We start from the raw sequence: 23,650 nt of genomic DNA, 5'->3' as shown, positions 1-23,650 counted from the left end.
ACTAGAGAAAGAACAGCAAGTAAAGCCTACATCAAGCAGAAGAAAATAGTAAAGATTCGAGCAGAACTCAATGAAATAGAGACCAGAAGAACTGTATAACAGATCAACAAAATCAGGAGCTTGTTCTTTGAAAGAATTAATAAGATAGATAAACCATTAGCCATCCGTATTAAAAAGAAAAGAGAAAAAACTCAAATTATTAAAATCATGAATGAAAGAGGACAGATCACAACCAATACCAAGTAAATACAAAGGATTTTAAAAATGTATTATGAGCAGCTGTACACCAAAAAAATTAGGCAATCTAGAAGAAATGGATGCATTTCTGGAAAACCACAAATTACCAAAACTGGGACAGGAAGAAATAGAAAACCTGGACAGGCCAATAACCAGGGAGGAAATTGAAGCAGTCATTAAAAACCTCCCAAGACACAAAAGTCCAGGGCCAGATGGTTTCCCGGGGAAATTTATCAAACATTTAAAGAAGAAATAATACCTATTCTACTCAAGCAGTTCCAAAGGATAAAAAGGGACGGAATACTTCCAAACTCATTTTATGAGGCCAGCATCACCTTAATTCCAAAACCAGACAAAGACCCCACCAAAAAGGAGAATTATAGACCAATATCCCTGATGAACACAGCTGCAAAAATTCTCAACAAGATACTAGCCAATAGGATCCAACAGTACATTAAGATTATTTACCATGACTAAGTGGGATTTATCCACGGGATGCAAGGTTGGTTCAACACTTGTAAAACAACTAACATGATAAATCACATCAACAAGAGAAAAAACAAGAACCGTATGATCCTCTCAATAGATGCAGAGAAAATATTTGACAAAATACAGCATCCATTCCTGATCAAAACTCTTGAGAATGTAGGGATAGAGGGAGCATTCCTCAGCATCTTAAAAGCCATCTATGTAAAGCCCACAGTAAATATCATTCTCAATGGGGAAAAACTGAGAGCCTTTTCCCTAAAATCAGAAACACAACAGGGATTTCCACTCTCACCACTGCTATTCAATGTAAAAAATCATTTTAGAACAATGAAAATATAAAATGGAGTATCTATCTCATTCCTAACTCTTGGTTTCAATTCAAGTCATGATCTCAGATTCATGAAATCAAGCCCTGCATGACATTGGGCTCCCTGTTCAGCAGGGAGTCTGTTTCTCTCCCTCACCCTCTGCACTCCCCCCTACTTGTGTTCTCTCTCTCTCTCTCTCCCCCTTTCAAATAAATATAAAAATCTAAAGAATAAAAGAAAGAAGGAAGGAAGGAAGGAAGGAAGGAAGGAAGGAAGGAAGGAAGGAAGGAAAGAAAGAAAGAAAGAAAAAGAAAGAAAGAAGAAAGAAAGAAAGAAAGAAAGAAAGAAAGAAAGAAAGAAAGAAAGAAGAAAGAAAGAGAGAGACATGGAACAGACTCTCCCTTAGAGAATTCAGAGAGAGCATGGCCTTGCCAAAACCTTGAGTTCTGACTTCTGGCCTCTTTAACTGTGAAAAAATAAATTTGTTTTAACTCACCCAGTTTTTGGTAACTTGTTATGGTAGCCCCCAGGAAACTATATAGACTCTACAAAAATTGAAAACATTAGCTCAGAAAAACAAAATCACAAACTCAGGTACAAATGAAAAGAGTTCTAGCAATGGCTGGTAAAATGTTGGTACACCTTCTCTTCCAGAAACAACTATAAAACTGAACAAAATAATTATTGAAAAACAATCATAATTTCAGGGCTTCAGGATGGACCAAAAGCAAACAACGAATTGAGGAGCATATATGTACTAAAAACTGCTGAATTTCAGGTAAGAACAGTAGGAGTCCAGTTTTGTTTAAAACGGAATTCTACGTGATATTTACGAGAAGAGGAATGGAGATGCTGTCTCATGTGGTCATTACCATGCTAGCAGTTCTCATTCTAGCAAAAAAATTAAACGCCCAAATGATACATGAGTATATTCTCATTGCAAAATAACAAAACTAATAAAATGAAATTCCACATTGATTCTATTATCCTCCAATCTCATTCCTCTCCTTCAACATTACTGTAGTTATATAGACACAAATAATTTGGTTTTGTGTTCATTTTGATATTTAAATAAATAAGGTCATACTGTATTATAGTACTGTTTTCAACTTGCATTTTTGTTTTTGTTTTTTGTTTTCTTTCAGTTAACAATGTTTTTGGAGAACTTCCTAACATACATGTTCTTCATCTTAATGGCTGAATGGAATTCCGTTTTATTGATATATTGTGTCCCCACTGACAAGCATTTACCCTCTTTGTGCAGGTGTGTGAGTACTTCTCGCATGGACCTGGAAATTCCAAGTGCACGTCTGTGTTCGATTATAAAGGTACAACCCAATTGTCCTCCAAAAAGCTGCTGTCCCTGCACCCTTGACAATATTAGATATTATTATGGTTTAAATTTTTTGGAAATTAAAAAAAATAAATAAATAAATTTTTTGGAAATTGGCAGGAAAAAAAATATATCATCTACAAAATATGTCATTTACAAATTATGTCATTTAAAATGTATGTCAAGGGGCGCCGGGGTGGTTCAGTTGGTTAAGCGCCTGCCTTCAGCTCAGGTCATGATCTGAGATCCTGGGATTGAGCCCCACGTCAGGCTCTCTGCTCAGCAGGAAGCCTGCTTCTCTCTCCCTCTGCTGCTCCCCCTGCTTGGGCTCTTTCACTCTCTCTCTCTGTCAAATAAATAAACTAAATCTTAAAATAAAATAAAATACATATCGAAAATAGAAAAATAATCTTTCTTTTTTTAAAGATTTATTTATTTATTAGAGAGAGAGAGAGAGAGAGAGAGAGAGAGGCAGAGACACAGGAGGAGGGAGAAGCAGGCTCCATGCCGGGAGCCCGACGTGGGACTCAATCTCGGGACTCCAGGATTGCACCCTGGGCCAAAGGCAGGCGCTAAACCACTGAGCCACCCAGGGATCCCCCAAAATAATCTTTCATTTAAAAAAGAATTTATTTCACCTCCTATGAATCTATAATTATTTCAACATAAGTAGTAAAAAAGTATAAACAAAGGAAAAAATACTTTTATTACATTATTTTGCCACTCTCACAGCAGTGCTGGTATTTCTTGTTCATTATATAAGCTTGTTTTCATCCTTAGAGAGAAATATTTTAGGCCTGGGGCCTGTGACTAATAGACCTCCTGCACCCCTCCTCCCACTTCTCCAGGCCCAACACATTTTAGTGAGCAACACATCCTAATTTCTGGGCAAGGAAGTCAGAAGGCTACCTATTAACTAAGAGATTCAAAATTAAGAAGCCCAAGACAAAATAAAGATGTGTCTACGATTCTGTAATTTGTTGAGTCTTGAGATGGATGACTTACCAATGGCCTCCTCCCGCCACCTGCCACCTGCCACCTGTGCTTCCTCCGGGGACCACCACCACAAGATATTCTTCCTATTTGTGTCTGCCAGCCCTTCCTCTCCTCTGGCTCCTTTCGGACTGCACACAAATCCAGTCCCTCCCATCTGAAATTTCCTTCCCAGAGCTTTGCTTCACTCTCCAGCAGATGATGGAGAGGCAATCTCACAGAGGCAGGCAATCCTGAGTGCAAATTCCAGGCTTGACTAGGGGTACAGTCAGTGAGGACATAATTCAGAAGACCCTTGCTTCATGCTCAGCATTATACTAGGGCTCTCCCCCATTTCTGCCCCTTCTCCTTCCTGCCAACATCCTCAATCTCCTCTAAGAGCATCCATGGAGGCTCATACTACTTCACCTCCCCTCCCCACAACCCCAGCCACTGCAGTCTGACCTACATGCCCGCATTTCTGCTGGTGCAGATTTTTCACGGGGCTCACAGATGACTTCCTAATTGCCAGACAGGACAGATTTTTCCTCAGTCTGCATTCTGCATGACCTCCTCACAGCATTTCACCTACTCTTCCCCTCTTGCCCTTGGCTTCTATAACAGAACACCCTCCCAACTCTCCTCCTAACTCAGATTGTCCTCCCTTGGCTTCTCTTCTTCTGCACATTTGTCCCCCATTGGGTCGCCAGGTTTGACCTTGGCTTTTCTCTGTGACTTTCAGAGTGGCCTCATTTTCAGTCAGGCCCCTATGTCCTGGTTGTTCCCAAATCCACATTTATAGCTCTGGTCTCTTTCCTAAGCTCCAGATCTAAGCTTCAATAGATTCTGGATGAATTCTCTGTATAAATATTCTGTAGACTCTCAAACTCTGTCCACTTTCAATTCTCTTGCTTCTCAAATACTGTTTCCTCCCTTGTACACGATGCTCAACTTGTGTACCTATTGCACTGCCTCTATCCATTCCTCTTCTCTCTCTGTATCAATCAGCACCCACCCCATGAAGTCACCCTTCCATCCCACACCATGAAACATCAGATCAGATTTCCTGAGTGATGGGTGAGAAGCTAGGTGATATAATATGAAAAGGCTGGGAGTTATCTTTTGTGAGCTAAGTTTGGAAAAGTGAAAAAAATGGGAGGTAAAGGGAATCCAAGCAGATTAATTCTCCTTTCTCTCCTGTGGCTCACATCAGAGTGTGGTACCTGCTTGCGACCCATCATGCATGCTGGGCAAACGTCCCAATGAGTGATTTTGTCTTGTTAGTTCCCCCCAAAACAGACCCAGAGGTAAGCCAGGCATATAGATAATTTACTAGGGAAGTAATCCCAAGGAACAGAAACAAGAGATAGGGGGAGCAAAAAAGGAGGGAGAGCCAATGCAAAGAAGTTTTAAGTTGGCACCACCTATGTATGGCTAGTGACTGGTGCTCAGTGATATGGGATGGTCTAAGAAATTTTGTGAAATGCATCTCAGAACGGCCCTTCTGGGGAAGGGGAGCATCTATCCAACAGCTGCCATTACCCTGTAGACTGTTAACTCTTCCCAGGTCGTGCATACATGATATTAAATGAGCTCCCCCCAAAAGTTCCCAGCCTGGCATGAGAGTAGCCCTGGGGCAGGAGGAGAGATACTCTCAGGAGACATAACTCTGTGAAACTGGTTGGGACTTGTGTAGAACTTGCTGCAGAGGTGGATGGAGTAGGAAATAGGACCAAGAAGATTCGAAGTGGTGTTAAAAATTGTCAGATCCAGACTGGCCTCATGGTTTCTTTGTGGCTCCTGGTGGAGCAGTGGTCCATGCACCAATGCACCCCCTTGCCTTATAGCACCTCACACAGTTCCCTTATTATGCTTCCCCTTTCTCCTCTCACTCTCCTGGGCTTGCCCTTCCCAGATAAAGTGTTAGTACTTTAATCTTTGCCTCAGACCCTGATTTCCAAAGGACCCATAGCGAGGCAGTCCTAGGAGACCAAATAATAACTTCGCTAATTGCTGTGGAAATTATATTAATTAAAACGAATGTGGAACAGTCTGGCTATTTATGACAATTCTAGGGACTTATGAAAAGAGGATGACCAGCTCAGGGCAATCAACTTCCAACTACGAATATACTTACAAAGTCAGAGAGCCTCTAGAGCAGCTTTTATTTTTATTATTTTTTAAAACTTTTTTAAGACATTTTTTTACAAATAAAAATTTGTAACTTTCAATTTATAAAACATTGAAGTGTTACATATTATAACACATATTATAAATATGTGCACATATTATAAATACAGGATTTGAGAAATTTCCGTCAAGTGAGCACAATCACCTAGCCAGGCCCCAGACTTAATAAATATAAAACTATCAACACCCAGAAGCTCTCTTTATGATCTCTTAAAACTATCAACACCCAGAAGCTATCTTTATGATCTCTTTCAATGATTGCCTGTCTCCAGGGAGGGAATTATTATCCTGACTTCTTTTATTTTTTTTAAAGAATTTATTTATTTATTCATGAGAGACACAGAGATAGAGGCAGGCAGAGACATAGGCAGAGGGATCAGCAGGTTCCATGCAGGGAGCCTGATGTGGGACTCGATCCCGGGACCGTGGATCACGCCCTGAGCCGAAGGCAGATGCTCAACTGCTGAGCCACCCAGGTGTCCCTTATCCTGACTTCTAACATAAGTATGGTAGCTTTTAAGGAGAGCCTTATCTGCTGCAGTCACAGATCAGATTGTGCTGAATATCAGACCCAGAATTTGATTATGATGACAGAGCTACAGAAAATACCCGGATTGGAAACTTTTTGGTGTTGAAACCCAATAATCTCGAATCCCAAAACTCCCTTGGCAAAAGCAATCTCCTCCCTCTGCCAGAGGAGAAGCACTTCTGCTTGCCTGGAGACCATGCTGACCTCAGTTGAATTGGAGCTTCCCAAAGAGATACTAATTCTCTTCATGACTTGCTCCCACCAGTCCTCATTTCCTGGAGTCAGATCCCAGCACAGCCTGGATGGGGAATATAAAAGCTTACATCTCAAGGAAATTTCTAAAGCGTATTGCCTACGTGTCAGCAAGAGTAGGGGCATGTGTGGGAGCAGATTGTATTAGCTTTTTTGTGGCTGCTGAAACAAATTACCACAAACTGAGTGGCTTAAAAGAACATAAATTTATTCTTTCACAGTTCTGGAGGCTTGAATCAAGGTTGGTTCCTTCTGGAGCCTCCAAGGGAGAATCTGTTCCATGTCTCTCTCCTAGCTTCTGGTGGCTAGCAGCACTTCTTGGCATTCTTTGCTTTATAAGCATAGCTCTCCTATCTCTGCCACATTGTCACATCACCTTCTGCTCTGTATGTCTCTGCGGCTTCTCCTTTGCTGTCTCTTTACAAGGACACCCAGTCATTGGATTTAGGGCTCACTCTAAATCTAGGATGATCTCACTTTAAGATCCTTAATTACGTCTGCAAATGTCATGGTTCTTGGACCAGCAAGAGCTTAGCAAAGGCACCGTGGAGCAGAGTTCTTCTAGCTAACCCACAAACTGATGATGATGAGCAGAATCATCTCAACAACCACAGTCCCCCCACCCACCCCCGTTGCAGTTAGCAGCACAGCCACCATAGCAACCCTGGCTGCACAGCCTGGAGCAGAGGCACTCAGCCAAGCCATCATAGGTCCTCTGAACCCCCTTTACTATGGGCAGGTGAGTGATAATAAATGATGGCTGTTTTAAGCCATTGAGTTTCAAGGGGTTTGTTTTGCAGTAATAGCCAGTTGATACAGAGCCTATTACATATCTCCCAGCAATTAATAAGCAAATAATAAGTGAGGCTTTAAACGATTTGAACAACATAGTAATGCAGCTTGATGTAACAGCTACATAAAGAACTCTGTACACAACTTCAAAGAAGATACATTCTTTCTAAACAAATGTGGAACATTTTCTTAAAAAATAAGCTTTGTTAGGCCTAAAAGCAAATCTCAACTCATTGTAAAAAGAAAACCTATACAGACAAATTTCGCAATTAACAAATGATACGAAAAAGTATCAAATTCAACCCCTATCCCCAAAACTATTCATTTGGTTGGAATAGAAATAACCCTTCCAAAATACCTGAAATATAGGGAAAAAAAACCCAAGTGGAACTTATGGATAAGTCAGAAACGAACGACAAGAGGCACTACATATAAAAATCTGCAGGGTGCAGCCAAAGTCATACTAAAAAAAATATAGCTTTAATACACTTGTTTGGAAATAAATTATTTTTTAAAAACAAGTGAACTGGTCTCCCAGTTTAAGAAGCTAAGAAAAGAACATCAGAGCAATCCCCCCAAATAAGTACATAATAAATATAAAGGTAGAAACCAAGAAATGAAAGAATAGAACCCAATAAGTAGTTTGTTTGTTTTTTCTTCTGGAGGAGGGAGGACACAAATAAAATGGACAAAGTATGACAAGTTTAATCAAGACAAAATCAGAGAAACACTAATCAACAACATTAAGACTAATAAAAATGCTGTACCTGCAAACACAGTAGAATTTTTAAAAATTGAAGTGAATATTATATAAAACTTTATAATAACAAATTTGAAAGAGAAAAAACATGATTTTCTAGGTATCAAATGCTCAGGATTGACAAAAGAAGTAGGAAATATAGACCAATAAGGGATCCCTGGGTGGCTCAGCAGTTTGGCGCCTGCCTTCGGCCCAGGGCGTGATCCTGGAGTCCAGGGATCGACTCCTGCGTTGGGCTCCCTGTGTGGAGCCTGCTTCTCCCTCTGCCTGTGTCTCTGTCTCTCAATCTGTGTCTCTCATGAATAAATAAATAAAATCTTTAAAAATAAATAGAGACCAATAAAAAACAGAAGGAATTGGAAAGGTAATCCAATATCTACATTAAAATGTTCCCAAGCCCAGGGGAGTCTACTTGTCCCTCTCCCTCTGCCCCTCCCTGTGCTTGTGGGCACACACACACTCTCCCTCTTAAATAAGTAAATAAAATCCTTTTTTAAAAAAAAAGGAAGGAGGGAGGGAAGGAGGGAAGGAAAGCTATAAGCTTAGCTCACTTTATAAAGCTGAAATTAAAAAAAAAAAGAGGCAAATTCAATGCAGCAGCATATAGATAAGATTTATACTAGGTAGGCAAACACGATTCAACTTGAGGAAAATCTTAATGCCAGTCACTTTATTAGCCTATGAAAGAAGAAAACCATATGCACATTGCACCAGGTAACAAAACCTGTTTTGATAAAAATCAACTCATTCCAGAAAAGAAAACTAAAAAACACTCAAACTAGGAATATAAGGAACTCTCTTAAAATGATGAGGATCTTGCCAGAAACTGTTTGCATCTGAAGCACCTCGCAGCTGGCAGGTGCTCCTCCCTGCTCCCAGCTTCAGCCTAGGGATATCACTGGGGTTCAGTCTGGCAGCAGGTCCCCTAGATTTCTCTGCAGATACGCTTTCTCTCACTTGTGATGGGTTGTGCTTCACTCAGCTCACCTCTTGGTTTGGTCTACTATCACTACAGCTCAGATATTCCCACATATTTCTGGCACGGGGCAGTATCCTTTCTTAGGCTTCAAGCAGTGCTGTATTTTTTTTATTATATTTCTTTGATCATTATAACTGAAATTTGGAAAAAGAAAAGCACTTTAAAGAATAGGTTTAGAGGAGTCATTCTCAAAATCTAGTATAAATGAGAGTCATCTAGGAGTTTTATTTTTTTTTATTTTTTTTTTAAAGATTTTATTTATTTATTCATGATAGTTACACAGAGAGAGACAGAGAGGCAGAGACACAGGCAGAGGGAGAAGCAGGCTCCACATGCAGGGAGCCCGACGTGGGATTCGATCCCGGGTCTCCAGGATTGCGCCCCGGGCCAAAGGCAGGCGCCAAACCGCTGTGCCACCCAGGGATCCCTATCTAGGAGTTTTAAAAATGGAGAGTTCTGGGCCCATCCCAAGTAATCTTTTACGTCTTTTCCCATTGATTATATTAGTAATCTGTTTTCATTGTAGAATTTTAAAAAATACTGCAAAAATAAGATCACATACTTGATATTTTTTGAAACATGACTTTTGGGTTGTTTTTTTTTTTTTTTTTTTTACCAGCCACAAGAGGACGACTATTTTACTTCATTTATTTCTGTACACATGGGTGTTGCACAAGATTCCCTCCCACTCTCATAAATTATTCTGGGATCTACAGGAGAAGAAGGTCCTAGCCCTGCTAATTCAACACTTGAATTGGAATAGATACGTTACCCCAAGATTTCCAGATAAGCTGTGTGGGAGGGATTCCCTGACTTTCACCTGTGCAGTGGGGGATACCCCCACCCACCCAAATTTGGGTGCTCTGGATCTACACCCTGTTGGTTATAGGTCCAAGCTTTTAAGAGAATATCTCTGTTTTCCTCACTTGTGAAAGACAAAATGGGTGAGTACAACATTCTTAGCTTATAACGTTCACCTCTCATACAGCTATTGATGTTACCTTACTTAGTTTTCTGGAATGGAATGTTCTAAAAGGAAAGTTAGGACCTTTTATCTCTTATGATTTGCTTTTATTGCTTGAGAATTTAGCCTTATTTGGATAAAATGCCTATTGGTTTGACAGCCGTATGATATCAGAACTTACCCCTCAAAGGTGGCCCCCATTTATTTTGAAGGATCTCCAGAGTGCTGATATTTCTTATGTTCACAAACTGACATGTGGTACCCCTTTGGCTTCCTTTTTCTTCCTATTTGTCTTCATCCACTGCTTCCCATGCTTCCTGGAGAAGCTCCCTGGCTGTCAGGGGCCATTGTTCCTGATCCTTGAATCTGCTTTCTATACTCTACACCATCTTCTGGGATATGCTAAGCTCATACATACACATACACATACACATACACACAGAATTCGATTTTTGTGATGTTTGCCTATCTATCTCAAACTTGCCTGGTTTTGTTTCAAAGTTGACTACTCCCTCAATCTACTGGGAGCAGTAGAATGAACCAGAAGTCACTGTGCCTTGGGACAGGTGATGACAATCACAGTGAGTGAACTGAAACCATCAGCACAGGAGCCCAATTGTTAAATGAAGTGAGGGAGGACTGAGCAAGTCTGGGGAAGCTTGGTTATTGAGGTTTGTCCCATTTCAGTCTGGGCAACTGTGAGCCTGTGAATTGCTAGGTGAGACCTCCCTTGCCTGCCACAGGGAGAAGTTGCTTTTTTTCTATAAGCAGGGAATCCAGCAAATTTCCCCCGAGTTACAAGGATAAGAAGCATACCTTCACACTTAACAAAACTCGTCTTTTTCTTTTAGTTTTTTTAAAGTAATCTCTATACCCAACATGGGGTTTGAACCCACGACCCCAAGATCAAGAGTCATATACTCGGGATCCCTGGGTGGCGCAGCGGTTTGGCGCCTGCCTTTGGCCCAGGGCGTGATCCTGGAGACCCGGGATCGAATCCCACATCGGGCTCCCGGTGCATGGAGCCTGCTTCTCCCTCTGCTGTGTCTCTGCCTCTCTTTCTCTCTGTAACTATCATAAATAAATAAAAATCAAAAAAAAAAAAAAAAGAGTCATATACTCTACCAACTGAGCCAGCTAGGCACCACACTTTCTTTTCTTTTGAAAAGCATAGGTTAGATACTTGGGTGGCTTAGTCAGTTAAGTGTCTGCCTTCAGCTCAGGTCATGATCCCAGCGTCCTGGGATCGAGCCCCTGCATCGGGCTCCCTGCTCAGTGGAGAGCCTGCTTCTCCTTCTCCCTCTGCCCCTACTCTACTCCCCACTCATGCTCTCTCTCTCAAATAAGAGGCCACAAGAGGATGACTTGTGGATAAATAAAATATTTTTTTTAAAAAGCATTGATCTGTATGTAATGAAAATAATAAACCAATATTGTAGACATTTTGGAAAATGCAAAAAGGCATCCAAGAAAACAACAGTCATGGCCCACCATCTAAAGACAACTGCTCTTAATTTGTTGTATATTCTTTTATTTTTAAAAAACGAGTATATATGATAGATGTCTTAGAAAAGTGTGATTGTGGGGTGCCTCAGTTGGCTAAGTATCTGCCTTTGGCCCAGGTCATAATCCCAGGATCCTGAGATGAAGCCCTGAGTCAGGTTCACTGCTCAAGGGGGAGTCTGCTTATTGCTTTCCTTCTGTCCTTCCACCACCTCATGTGCTCGCTCTCTCTCTCTCACTCTCTCAAATACATAAATAAATAAAATCTTAAAAAGAAGAAGAAAGAAAAGTGTGATTGTATGTGATGTGAAGTTTTCTCTCTCGCTTTTGTCATTTTCACATACCTTTTAGAACACTTATCTTCTAGAAGCTGATTTCATTTTTCTGAACTGGAAAATCCCGTCTTTCCAATCCCTTTTTCAGAAGTAGCCACTATTAGTAGTTTGGTACATATTCTTCAAGATAGTTTCTGTGTTTATATAGATATGAAAAATATAAAAAAAACAAATACCTTTGAACACACATAGCCCCTTTAAAACAATAAATGGATTTTTGTTGTATGTATTGTTTACTTTTGTAAATGTTTTACTTAACAATGTCTCCACTTACATAATAATTATTTTCTTGGTGCTGCCAGCTATGCAGGCACTGAGAACCATGCACATCTTCCCAGGGCATGCCAGGAACCCCTCATTTTGAAAACCGGTACAGAGAATTCAAAAAAAAATTATTTAACTATTCACCTACAGTTTAGGTTGATTCTAATATTTCTGCTTTCATCAGCAATGTTTCCCCCATTTGTCTAACACTCTTCTCACAACCCAGATGATGAGGAAAGTGGCAATTAATTCAGCAAGTGGGTTAACTACCCTCATATCAGCACCACCTGTCTTCTGGATACACCATTTAAAAAATACTAATTGCTATTCCATCTAAATGGGGTTTGGCACTGTTATCATTTTTTAAAAAGTCAAGTACTTTCATGTTAGCGATGAAAATTTTAATGGATTGGGTGGAACGGGGACTTGATTCACAAGCTCCTGGGCGCATCGCTGGCCCTTTCTCTGATGGCTGGCTGACCAGTGGCTTCATCCCCACCTCATCTCTTCCAGTCTTCAGCACGGGAGCTGACATACTGATTCTGTTTACAACTTCAAAAGGCATTTTTTAAATGAATTATGTGGGCAGGTCATATTAATTCACAGGAATACCACTTTTAATACCTTGAAATGTCTTCAGTAATAGCTTGCCGTTACTGAGAAGTACAGAAGAAACTTGCCAAGCCTGCCCTAACTGTGCTTCGTGTCACCTTTTCTTCAACCAGTTCCTCTCTCCTCCTGGCCCTCTCCCACCCTCATTTCCAAGTACTTACCCTGGAGAGACATTTGGCTCACACCGAGCCCCCTCCTGACCTGCCTTAGCTATGGCTCCAGCCTCAGGTAGCAGCTCCACACGGTCTCCTGCCCTCAGTAGGATGGAAACCTCAGGTCCTAGAAGAATCCAGAGCACCAGGAGTTCTTTCCTTTCAAATCAACTGTTTCTTTCACTCGGGATAACTCCCTTTTTTCTCCTGGGCTAATTCCTCTTAATATTCTAATTCACTGTGAGCCTGGGTGGCTCAGTCCTTGAGCTTCTGATTCTTGATTTCTGCTGGGGTCATGATCTGGGGTTGCAAGATCTAGCCCCTGGTGGGGCTCAGTGTTCAGTGGGGAGTATGCTGGAGATTTTCTCTCCCTCTCCCTCTCCTCTGCCCCTTCCCCTGTTGTCCCTCTCTCTCAAATAATAAATAAATTAATCTTAAAAAGAAAAAGAATATGCAAATTCACTACTGCACCCAAGTAACCCAGATGGTGGATAGCAGGGAGCACAGCTCAGCCCACTTGAGATAAACACAGGGGTATCCAATCTCCCAGAGTGCCAGGTTCTAAAGCCAGCTCATAATGGGGCAAAAACCCCCATTTAGGTAAAATATCAAACAGTAAGTAAATACTTGTACTAAATACTACCTAGTAGGTCAAACAAAATTACATCCCCATGAAGAATTATATGATCATTAGGAGGCTTGTTACACTATGCTCTTTGTCTGACACTGATAGGTTAGATCATGAATTTATTTATTTATTTTTTGGCCTTATACCCAGAGTTTGGGTAATTATTCCCATATCTCTTGGTGTCTCAGTCTCCTCCTGTGTAAAATGAGAGTAATATGGCTTCCTATCCCATAGGTTGTTTTGAAGATAGAACGAATGTGTGTAAAGTGCATAATCAGTAATATTTCAACTAATTCACCAATTAAGAATACGTTTTTAAAGAAAGATTTTATTTATTTATTTTGAGAGAGAGAGGGAGCATGAGTGGGGTGGGGGAGGGGCAGAGAGAGAAGGAGAAGTAGACTCCCCACTGAGCAGGGAGCCCACTTTGGGGTTCTGTCCCAGGCTCCTGGGATCATGCATGATATGAGCTGAAGGCAGATGCTTAACTGTCCAGGGGATGTGGGGATGAGGAGGTTGTGGGTAACAATGAAGAGGTATGAGGTTTCCTTTTGGGGTAAGGCAAAGGTTCTAAAATGGATTGTGGTATTAATGCATGACTCTATGAATATACTGAAAGATGTTGATTGTACACTTTAAAAGGTAAATTTCATATTATATGAACTTTATCTCAATAAAGCTGTTTTTTTTAAAATTGAAAAAAATAAATTAGTTGTCACCTCATTATCCAGTAGAATATCAATATTGCATGATTTCTATCCAACAGAGTTACCCCAAAAGTTATGATGTTAGTGCCTATTGGACATTGAATATTTTTGCATCTAACTGCAGTCGCATCCATGGTCAGTTACTAAACAAATACCAGCCCTTGTTATTAATTAGAGGTGGTGACAACAATCACATTATGGTTCTTTTTTTTTTAAGATTTTGTTTATTTATTCATGAGAGACACAGAGAGAGAGAGGTAGAGACACAGGCAGAGGGAGAAGCAGGCCCCATGCAGGGAGCCCAATGTGGGACTCAATCCCAGGTCTCCAGGATCATGCCCTGGGCTGAAGGAGGCACCAAACCACTGAGCCACCCAGGCTGCCCTCACATTATGGTTCTAACTCTTGAAACTGCTCCTCAGATACAGAAGAGCAGGAGGATGTGGCGTGGTGCTCTGGAATGGAGAGCTGCAGGTGCAAATCCTCAGCTGAAGGTGACGAGGATGCCACTTGGAGCTGTATTGTGTGGGGAAGTTCACACAGCCCTGCCACAGTGTGTGTCAGACTCTAACATTTAGTTTGGCCAACTCTCCTCCACTTACAGCCCTCCCCAATCACAAAATTGGCAGGGAAAACCCTGGACTGGTGGCTACAAATGGAAACCTTCTGACAAAACCTAGAAAACAAATTGCAGTTGATTCCTTCCGGAGCAGGATCCCAATGGGCATCATTTCCTGAATTTCTCTGCCCGCATTTGGCAACCATCCAGCAGGATCTTCTCCTATGCAAGAAGTGACCCCTTCTCTAGAACCCTCACCTCTTCTCCCTGGGCACTTGAACACTGAATGCAGCCCTCAGGCCTTCCAGGCATCGCTTTACTATTCTCTTGGCTCTACAATCCTACAATTTTCAATACTAGTGCCAGCCACATCTGATGTTGTTTTATGTTCCCCGAAGAGAAGAGCTCTCCTCCAATTTCATAGAGATATAATTGAAATACAGGAAATTGCACATATTTAAAGTATACTGTTTGTTCAGTTTGACATATGTATACATCACCCCAATCAAGATGGCAAACATTTTAATCAGCGCCAACAATACTGACACGTTAGATGAACTTGTGTTTCTGCAATGTATATAAATATATATATATAATTGCATATAAATGGGATCAGACAGCATGTATTTTACATGCTGTCTGATCTAGCTTCTTTAGTCTGATCTAGCTTCTTTAGTTCAGCATGATCTTGAGATTTACCCATGTTGTTGTGTGTATACACCGTATGTTCCTTTTTATTGCTGAGTAATATTCCACAGTATGAATATATCATAATATTTTATATATTCATCTGATGATGGACATTTGTGTTGCTTCCACAGTTTTTTTTTTGCTTTTTTTTGATATTGCAAATAAAGACTTGTTATCGAATGTATAAGTCTTTGTGTAGGTGTATGTTTTCATTTTTCTTGGGAAAATACATAGTTGTAGAATGGCTGGCTTATATGGCAAGTGTACGTTTAATGTTTTAAGAAACTGTCATGTTGTTTTCCAAAGCAGTATATCATTTCACATCCCCACCAGCCATGTGTGAGAATTCCAGTTGCTCCATGTCTTTGCCAACACTCAGTATGGTCAGTGTCTTTAATTTTAGCCATTTTGGTAAATATGTGGTATTTCTATTTTTATTTTCCTAATGAGCAATGATGGTGAACATCTTTTCCTGGCTCATTGGCCATTCATGTATCTTTTTTTGTGAAGTGTCGTATTTGAATCTTTTGCACATCTTCTTGTTGTATTATTTTGTCTTCTTCTTATTGAGTTGAGTTCTTTACATATTTGGATGCAACTTCTTTGTCTCACATATGCACTGTACATATTTTCTCCCAGTCTGTGGCTTGCATTTTGGTTTTCTTATGGGTGAATTTCAAAGAAAAAAAGGTTTTATTTTGATGAAGTCCATTCATCTTTTTCTCCTTCATAGTTTTTTTATGTTCTAAAAAATCCTTTTAAAAAAAAGATTTTGTTTGTTTGTTTGTTTATTTATGAGAGAAAGAGAGAGAGCATGCATGAGCAGTGGGAGGGGCAGGGCAAGGGAGGAAGAGGGAGAAGCAGATACCTCACTGAACAGGAAGCCCAAAATGGGCTTGATCCCAGGACCCTAGGATCATGACCTGAGCCCAAGGCAGACACTCAACCAACTGAACCACTTGAGCACCCAGGAAATACTTACCTGAAATATTGGGTACCCCAATATTGCAAAAAGTTTTCTCTTAATGTTTTCTTCTTGAAGTTTATAGTTTTCAGTTTTGTGTTAGGTGTATGATCCATTTTTGAGTTAAATTTTGTGTATTTGTGTGTTCATTTTATGTATGTTCATTTTTTCCCACATGTTTATCCAGTAAATCCAGCACCATTTAAAGAAAAGACAAGATAAAATTTTGAAATGTAACTACCTTCCTGGTACTTTTGTTTGGGGGAATTCTGTTTGGTCACCTGTCTCAGGAGACATAGTGCATGAGGCTGGACATTATATCCCCAGAAAGATCTGACTTGGATGCAGGGAGGAGTAGAAGAGGGCTGTCACCTTTGTTTTAGATGGCATACTTCTCTTAATGCAGCCTTTTATCAGACTACTTGTTTTTGTTGTGATTGTTGCTCTTTGTCAACTACATAGCACTACTAACTCATACTGAGCTTGAACACAACTAGAACCCCTACATCTTGCTTATGGACTGGTCACTTCTATCTCAGCTGAAGTTTGCAATTCAAGTCCATGGTTTTACGTTTTTAAGCATTAGATTTTATCTGGCTTGCTTTGGCCCACGCTTTCAACCTATTGATTCTAATTCTGTTGAGCAGCACTGTTTGCCGTCATCTACAATTTTCATACCCATGGCATGCCAGACCCCTGCAGCAGGCACAGAGATTCCGCAGCATTTCCAAGAGTTACTCACTCAGTCTTTACCTATGAGGGGCTTAGGGTGCACAGATGAACAAATACAGGTCCTCAGCTTGTCTGAAGAGGGAGGCAGGAATGAAGCTAGCATTGCAGTAGACTGTGGTCTGTGGCAATAGAGGAAAGAGTTCTAGAGACACAGAGGAGAAACAACTAATCATTATGGAACAAGGAGAGGTCACAGAAGACTGCCAAGTATTTTCAGCTGCTTTAATTCCCTCCATTATGATAATACTCTGGAGAACCTCCCTCTTCATCCCTATCCAAGCTGTAGAGTAAGGACTGGACTCACCTCCAGCTCCAGGGAGAGTTTGCACAACTAGCAAACTCCAAACCCAGGCTGCCAGCCTCAGCGTTAGAGCAGATGACATGGAAGGTAAGGAGAAGCCAGAAGATTTCTCACAGATACATAATTGTATATACTCTTTTCCCATCTGTTTCTTCCTTTTCCTTCTCCTCATTTAAGTCAGCTCAGTGCACGTTGCTTCAGGGGAGGCATGTGGCAAGGCAAAAAATAGGTCCACTCTGAAAGTCCTGCTGATGTTGGCTTTACACTTAGAAGTGAATTCCTGAGAATAATCACAGTCAAAGAAACATAAAAGGAGACGGATTCTCCCCAGGCTGAAAATAGATTGCTCTAGACTGCGCAGAAGAGAAGGAAGAGTGAGGTTGTGGTCCCAGGAGTGGATGGGGCACTGCCCTCTTTCCTGGCAGCCCCACTGGGGAGGCAGCAAGGCTCCAGAGAGAGAGAGAGAGAGAGACTCCCGGCACAGGTGTCACCAAGAACTACCTGGCCTGAAGCAATCAGATTGACAACTGTGGGCCTGATGAATAAGGACCAAATAGCCTCCCCTACCACAATGCCTTGGCACTATGCAAGGTCCAGGATAATGAGACCACTTAAAGGGTAAGATTTCCCAGAAACGACAGATGTTGTTTTTCCTGCAGCCCAGCAGAAGAAAGGGACTTGAGTGAGAAGTGGTGTGGAATAGGGGCAGGAGGAGAGTTTAATCTCCTTCAGTGTGTGCTGAGTATATATTCCATCTCATGAACTAAAGAATTCAAGAATTAGAACTTGTTTTATATTCCATGACTCTACTTAACTTCTCACTCAAGTCCCTTTCTTCTGCTGGGCTGCAGGAAAAACAACAGGGTGAGGAGTCATACCCACAGTGCTCCATTGTTCACCCATGCACACCCTCAGACTCCCCCTGTGCTCTAGAGCCCTGTGCTCAGGAAAGCAGCATTGTGTGACAAAGTCCAGTGCCATGGTGGAGAGAGGCTAATCTCGCCCTCCCTGAACACCACTGGACACTTGCTAAAAGACGGCCTTGGAACAGATGACCCAAATAATGTTCTAGGACTATATTTCTGAGTATCAGGTGTCAAAAGAGAGTTCTTTAGGTGACTTAAATAAAGATCAAAGAGTTTATTCAACTGATGCACATCAGAGAGTACCTGAAGGACAGGTGAGCCCAGATTAAAGCAGGGTCAGGTTTTCTGTAGGATAGGGAAAAGCTGAATATACTGATGTGCAGTTTGGGTGTCGATAACAGTTTTCACATTCAATGGAAACTCGCAGTTCGGAGGTTGTTCCTGTTTCTGGGCTCCTTGCCCAGGGTCATCAGTGCAAGCCGAATGCCATCAGAATAGTATATTCCAAGAAGTATTTCTGCAAGCCTGTGGCTTATGGTCTAGTCGAAGTTTGCAAGGTGTAAAGTCCTGCAAAAAAGAAAGAAAAGATGGGTAAGGTTAGAAGGCAAGAAGGACATTAGAGGCCCCCTATCATGCAGGTTTTCATTCTCATACTCAAGAATCACAGACTGCATCACAAACGAGAGCATGTAGGCAAGAACACGGTGGAAAGTTGCAGGCGCCCCCCCACCTGCAGAATTCTCCTGCCCCCCATTCTTGAAGGCCATCCCTGCAGACCCTCCTATAGGTTCTAACTTCTCCCTCTTCTCAGGAAACATCCCTGTCCCTCTGCTCAGATATAGGGACATCCTTTGTGGCCATCTTTATTGGGACCGCACACATTGCTCATCCCTGTCAATGCAGGGACAGGTAGAAAGATCCCAGGACTTTGCAGCCCTTGTCTAGCCTTCCCTTGCCAGCCTTCCTTCACCTTCCCAGCCTTTCTTCCTGACATGTTAGGCCATAGCTTAGTCTGCCCCCTCCCTCTGGGTTACTTTGCAGCTTCTCTGTTATCCAAGCCAGCTTCTCATTTCTCCTCTGTGCCCCCCAAAGCTGGCACCCTGGACCATTCACTCAAGCTAGTTGGTGGCTCTCTCTACTGACCTTTCTATCCTTTGTCTCCCCTCTTCTACTAGCCCTTTCCCTACCCCTCTCTTCCTGGGTATTCTCCATCAAGGGTGTGGTGATATCACATGGAAAATCACAGTTGCCCTCTGGCAGATGTCTACATTTGCCTGATCCTTGTTTCTAAGGATGTTGGAAAGGTAGCTGTGGAGATGTGCTTGTAGGGAGCACAGACATAGAACTTGGAAATGCTTCCTCCCCCTCAGGCCACAGAGGCCTCCCATCTGCTGGAATAGGAGACACCACCTCCTTTTCCAAAACAGATCTGACAACACTGTCCCCTGTCTCCACTTTAATTTGAGTAGCATGTCTCCTGAGAGTAGAGGACAATTTTTGGATTCTCTCAAGCTCAAACAGTGTTTATTCATGGCTGTTTATGGATAAAGAAACCTAACCCCAAACTCTCCGGATGAGAAGCATAGAGGAAGTGATGACTGTGACATTGCCCTGCAGCCTCGTCCCTTTCCTCCTTGGACAGAGGTATGGGCAGGGCCCCAATATCACACAAGGCACACGAGGCAACTCATAGGTTCCATGAGGGTGATGACAGGTCAGACTGGTTCATGTAGTGACAGGAGAACTCATAGGATTTACCAACTGACTCAGTGTGGTGTGAGGAAAAGAAAAGTCAAGAGGCCTCTAAAGCTTTTGAGCTGAGAAAAGGTTGAAGGTGCCATTTCCTACAGTGATATGGAGGGATATGATGGGCTTCAGTGGAAGTGTGCTTCAGATGTCATTGTGTGGACAAAACATCTGGTTGAAAGCTGGAGGCAAGGGTCTGGAACTCAGAGGAGAGGGCTGGGGAGGAGACAGAAATTCTGGGGTCATCAGCACATGGACAGGGTCTAAAGCCCTGACAAAACCCAGTGGCATTGCCAAGGGAGCAAGGGTGGATACAGAAGCAGCCCAGGGCTGACTCTGCTAAAAACCAAGGCCAAATTCTACTGGCCACAAGTCACAGCCTGAGCATCTGAAAGGGTGAAGCAATAGAGGACATCACTGAGTTTATGATATTCACAAAGTCACAGACTCATTGCCACAGTCCTCTCTGCCTTCTCTCACTGGGAGTTTCTTGTCTTTCAACCAAGATGGAGGCCACAATGCTTCCCATGACTCAGTCTCAGAAGTTCCACAGTCTCCTTCATTCTCTTCAATAGCTGTGAGTCACTAGGTTCAGTGAGGTTAAGAGAAGAAAAAAAAAAAAAAAAAAACCATAAAAACAAAACAAAACAAAAAAACCCAAAAGACATAAAACCAAAACCCAAAAACTAACGCTGAGGTATTGTTGCAAGTTTCTTGCCAAGTTGCCCTGGGGACTTTTGGCTCTATGGGCCTGCAGATAAAAATAGGGCATGAGAGGTTTAGAAGGACAGGAGGATATAGTCAGGCAGTTTAAGGCTTTAGAGTTAAAGCAATTGCAGGTTATGCCCAGTTCTAGGGTGTGGACATGATATTGTCCCTAAAGCATCAGGTTGAATCATATGAAATACGATTTTGTAGGTCAAAACTAGTAGACTATCAAGAGTTTCATATGGTTCAACCTGCATAAACATTGGTGAAAGTTTCTAAAGTTGACTTTCTGATTTTGGTCTCAGACCAAAGAAACTTGTTTATATACTCTTTGTCCTAACAAATGGACTAGCTAGCTTTCTCTTTTCACATTTTTTTTGTGTTCACCTGACCTGACTGTTCACTTGTTTCCAGAATGCTGTCATGTTGGTCGCACCATGACTTTCTGTATGTCAGTCAGTCCATGTAATTGAAATCGAGGAGCTATCACTCTTAAACTGAGAGTCCAAAATAAAATTTAAAAACCATTTCCTTAACAAACATATTAAAAATGATTACTTTTAGCCAGGGCGGGTGCCCCCGAGACCTTGGGACCCCGGTCACCACCCCCTCAGGAGCCACCGTGTTGGTGATCCCCCCCCCCCTCCATGAGCCAGGAGGAGGAAGCTCTGCAGAAGAAATTCAACAAACTCAAGAAAAAGAAAAAGGCATTGCTGGCTCTGAAGAAGCAAAGTAGTAGCAGCACAGCCAGCCAAGGCGGTGGGAAACGCTCACGGGGGAACAGCCTGTGGTGGACCTGGCCACCCTGCAGAGCAGGCAAAGCAGCTGAAGTCAGCAGCCTTCAGTGCCACCAAGGCTGAGACCAAGAACTCGGGCGTCAAGCGTTCTCAACCCTAGGGGGGAAGTTAAAGGACCCTGAGAAGGGGCCAGTCCCCACTTTCCAGCCCTCCCGATCTGCAGGAGTCGCCCAGACGCCCCCAAAGGAAATCTGTGTATGAGGGTTTTGTGCCTTCCAGTGATCGGCTTCGGGACCTGGGGCCAGCGGGGCCCACAGTCGTGAGCGGACCGGGACAGGGACCGCGACGGGGACAACGAGAGGGCCCTTTCCGCAGGTCGGATTCGTTCCCTGAACGCAGGGCCCCTCGGAAGGGGAATACTCTAGGCGTGTGGCGAGGACTGACGCCCACCCTCCTTCGTGGGGCCCTCTCTCCCTTTGGAAACATCATTGACCTCTCCATGGAGCCACCCAGAAACTGTGCCTTCGTCCCCTGTGAAAAGATGGACACAGCAGATCAGGCCGTTGCTGAGCTCAAGGGGACCCAGATGGAGTCTCCAGCTCAAAGTCAGCCTCGCCCGCAAGCAGCCCATGCTGGCCGCTGCCCCTGGCAAGTCAGTCTGGGGCTCCCTCGCTGTCCAGAATAGCCCTAAGGGTTGCCATCGGGACAAGAGGACCCAGACTGTCTACAGCCACGATGTCTACAAGGGAAACCTTGTGGATGGCTTCTAGGGAACGGAGCTGGATTCTGTGTGCCTCACCTGTGCCAACACTGGTCTCAGTAAAACACTGAGGTGGAAGCTCACACATCTCCCCCCGCGACTGGTTTTCCAGCACTTGGGATTGGGGTTGAGCCTTTAAAAACAGCTGTTAGATTTTATCTCAGTTGTAACACATGGCCAGTGCACGTTCCCCTCTCCCTTCTCCCAAAAGGATCTTGAACACAGAAAAATATATAAATAAATAAAAATAAAAATAGTCACTGTTAAATGGCAACAAAATGTATCCCCGGTGTCTGAGCCGATGTTAGTGCATAAACTTTTGAGAGTTCCTGCTAAGCTGACTATTGCATTCGCTGAAATATTGCACTAACAAGAGGAAAGGCATTCTCACAGACCAGATACTAAATGAAAATCATCCCAAAGAATTACTGTAATATCCTTTATATCTTATAATTTTGTGGACTGACGCAAGTCGCTTTTTTCTGTCCATCAAAGTCTTTATAAATGGTGTAGAAAATAAGTACCCCATGGCTGGCATCTATTAACAAGATGAACACCCTGAGCACACTATTTCATAACTCCCACTGGCTCCCAGAGGTATAATTAGGGTTGAATTTTTCATGAACACAAACATCATATTCTTTGTCCACCATGCTGTGCTTTGTGCTTGACTATTTCCAGCACTCCACTCAGGAAAACAGAAAAAGTCATGTCCTCAGTGAATGGAAATGATTCTGGGGCTTGCTGTAGGGTCACTCAGGTCCCACCATGTTGCTGGGTGTCTCTTTAAGATCCAGTACTTCCTGGCCAGACCTGCCTATCCTGATTCATACTTAGGTCAGATGAAGAGTGCATAGTCACCTGTAGCTGAATCTCCCAAGCAGGACTTTCAGATTTGGAAAATAGAAAAACAGAAAAAGTCTTTCATGTTTATTCCTGAGTAGATCTACCAACTCCATTATATTTAAGTCATTAAAAAAATAATGACATGGCTACAGCTTGTTTTTCTGGACCCAACTTTTCCTCCTGGCTTATTCACTGGGTTGTGTATGGTCTGATTTGCAGTTGTGTTTGAAATGCTTTGTTAATGGAAATCATCAGCCATTGCCCCTAGAAGAATCTCATTAAAGTATGATTATTCTGTTCTCCTGCTTAAAACTTCTCAGTAGTTTTTTTTTACACCTATGAAAGAAAGTCCAAGCACCTTAGCACAGCCTGTGAGGTCTTGAATGGTCCCCATCCACATTTCCTGCCTCACCTATAACAGGCAAGCTACACTCCTGCCGCTTACAATCCTTTAAAATTACTTAAAATTCTCCAAACATGCCTTTCATTTACAAAATTCTGGAACAAAATTCTTCATCTGTCTAAAAGACTACTTCAAAAGTTAAGGCACTTTCTAAAGTAGACTTGTTTCAACCCAAAGTTCAGTTTCTTATAATGGGGAAATACTAAAGACATCCTGCTAAAGATAGGAACAAGGCAAAGAAGTAATTATTGCCATCACTCTTTAGCATCAGAAAGATAAAATATCCAGGAATAAATTAAATAAGAACTGTGCACTCCTTTATGTGCCAAACT

General features: G+C 42.2%; 2 long non-coding RNA genes across 2 annotated transcripts in view; both read left to right on the top strand.

Moving 5' to 3' along the window:
• The window catches only part of LOC144294078 (uncharacterized), a 72,455-nt gene that overhangs the window by 30,542 nt on the left and 18,263 nt on the right, over positions 1–23,650 (top strand). The gene's annotated exons all lie outside the window — the stretch shown is intronic.
• On the top strand, positions 1,409–15,891 carry LOC144294373 (uncharacterized). The gene is made up of 3 exons (XR_013361775.1): positions 1,409–1,812; positions 2,299–2,362; positions 14,429–15,891. It is a non-coding gene; the product is annotated as an uncharacterized LOC144294373 (long non-coding RNA).

This window comes from Canis aureus, chromosome 22, assembly GCF_053574225.1.
Source record: "Canis aureus isolate CA01 chromosome 22, VMU_Caureus_v.1.0, whole genome shotgun sequence".
Taxonomy (NCBI): domain Eukaryota; kingdom Metazoa; phylum Chordata; class Mammalia; order Carnivora; family Canidae; genus Canis; species Canis aureus.
This window is presented reverse-complemented; position numbering and strand designations above follow the sequence as displayed.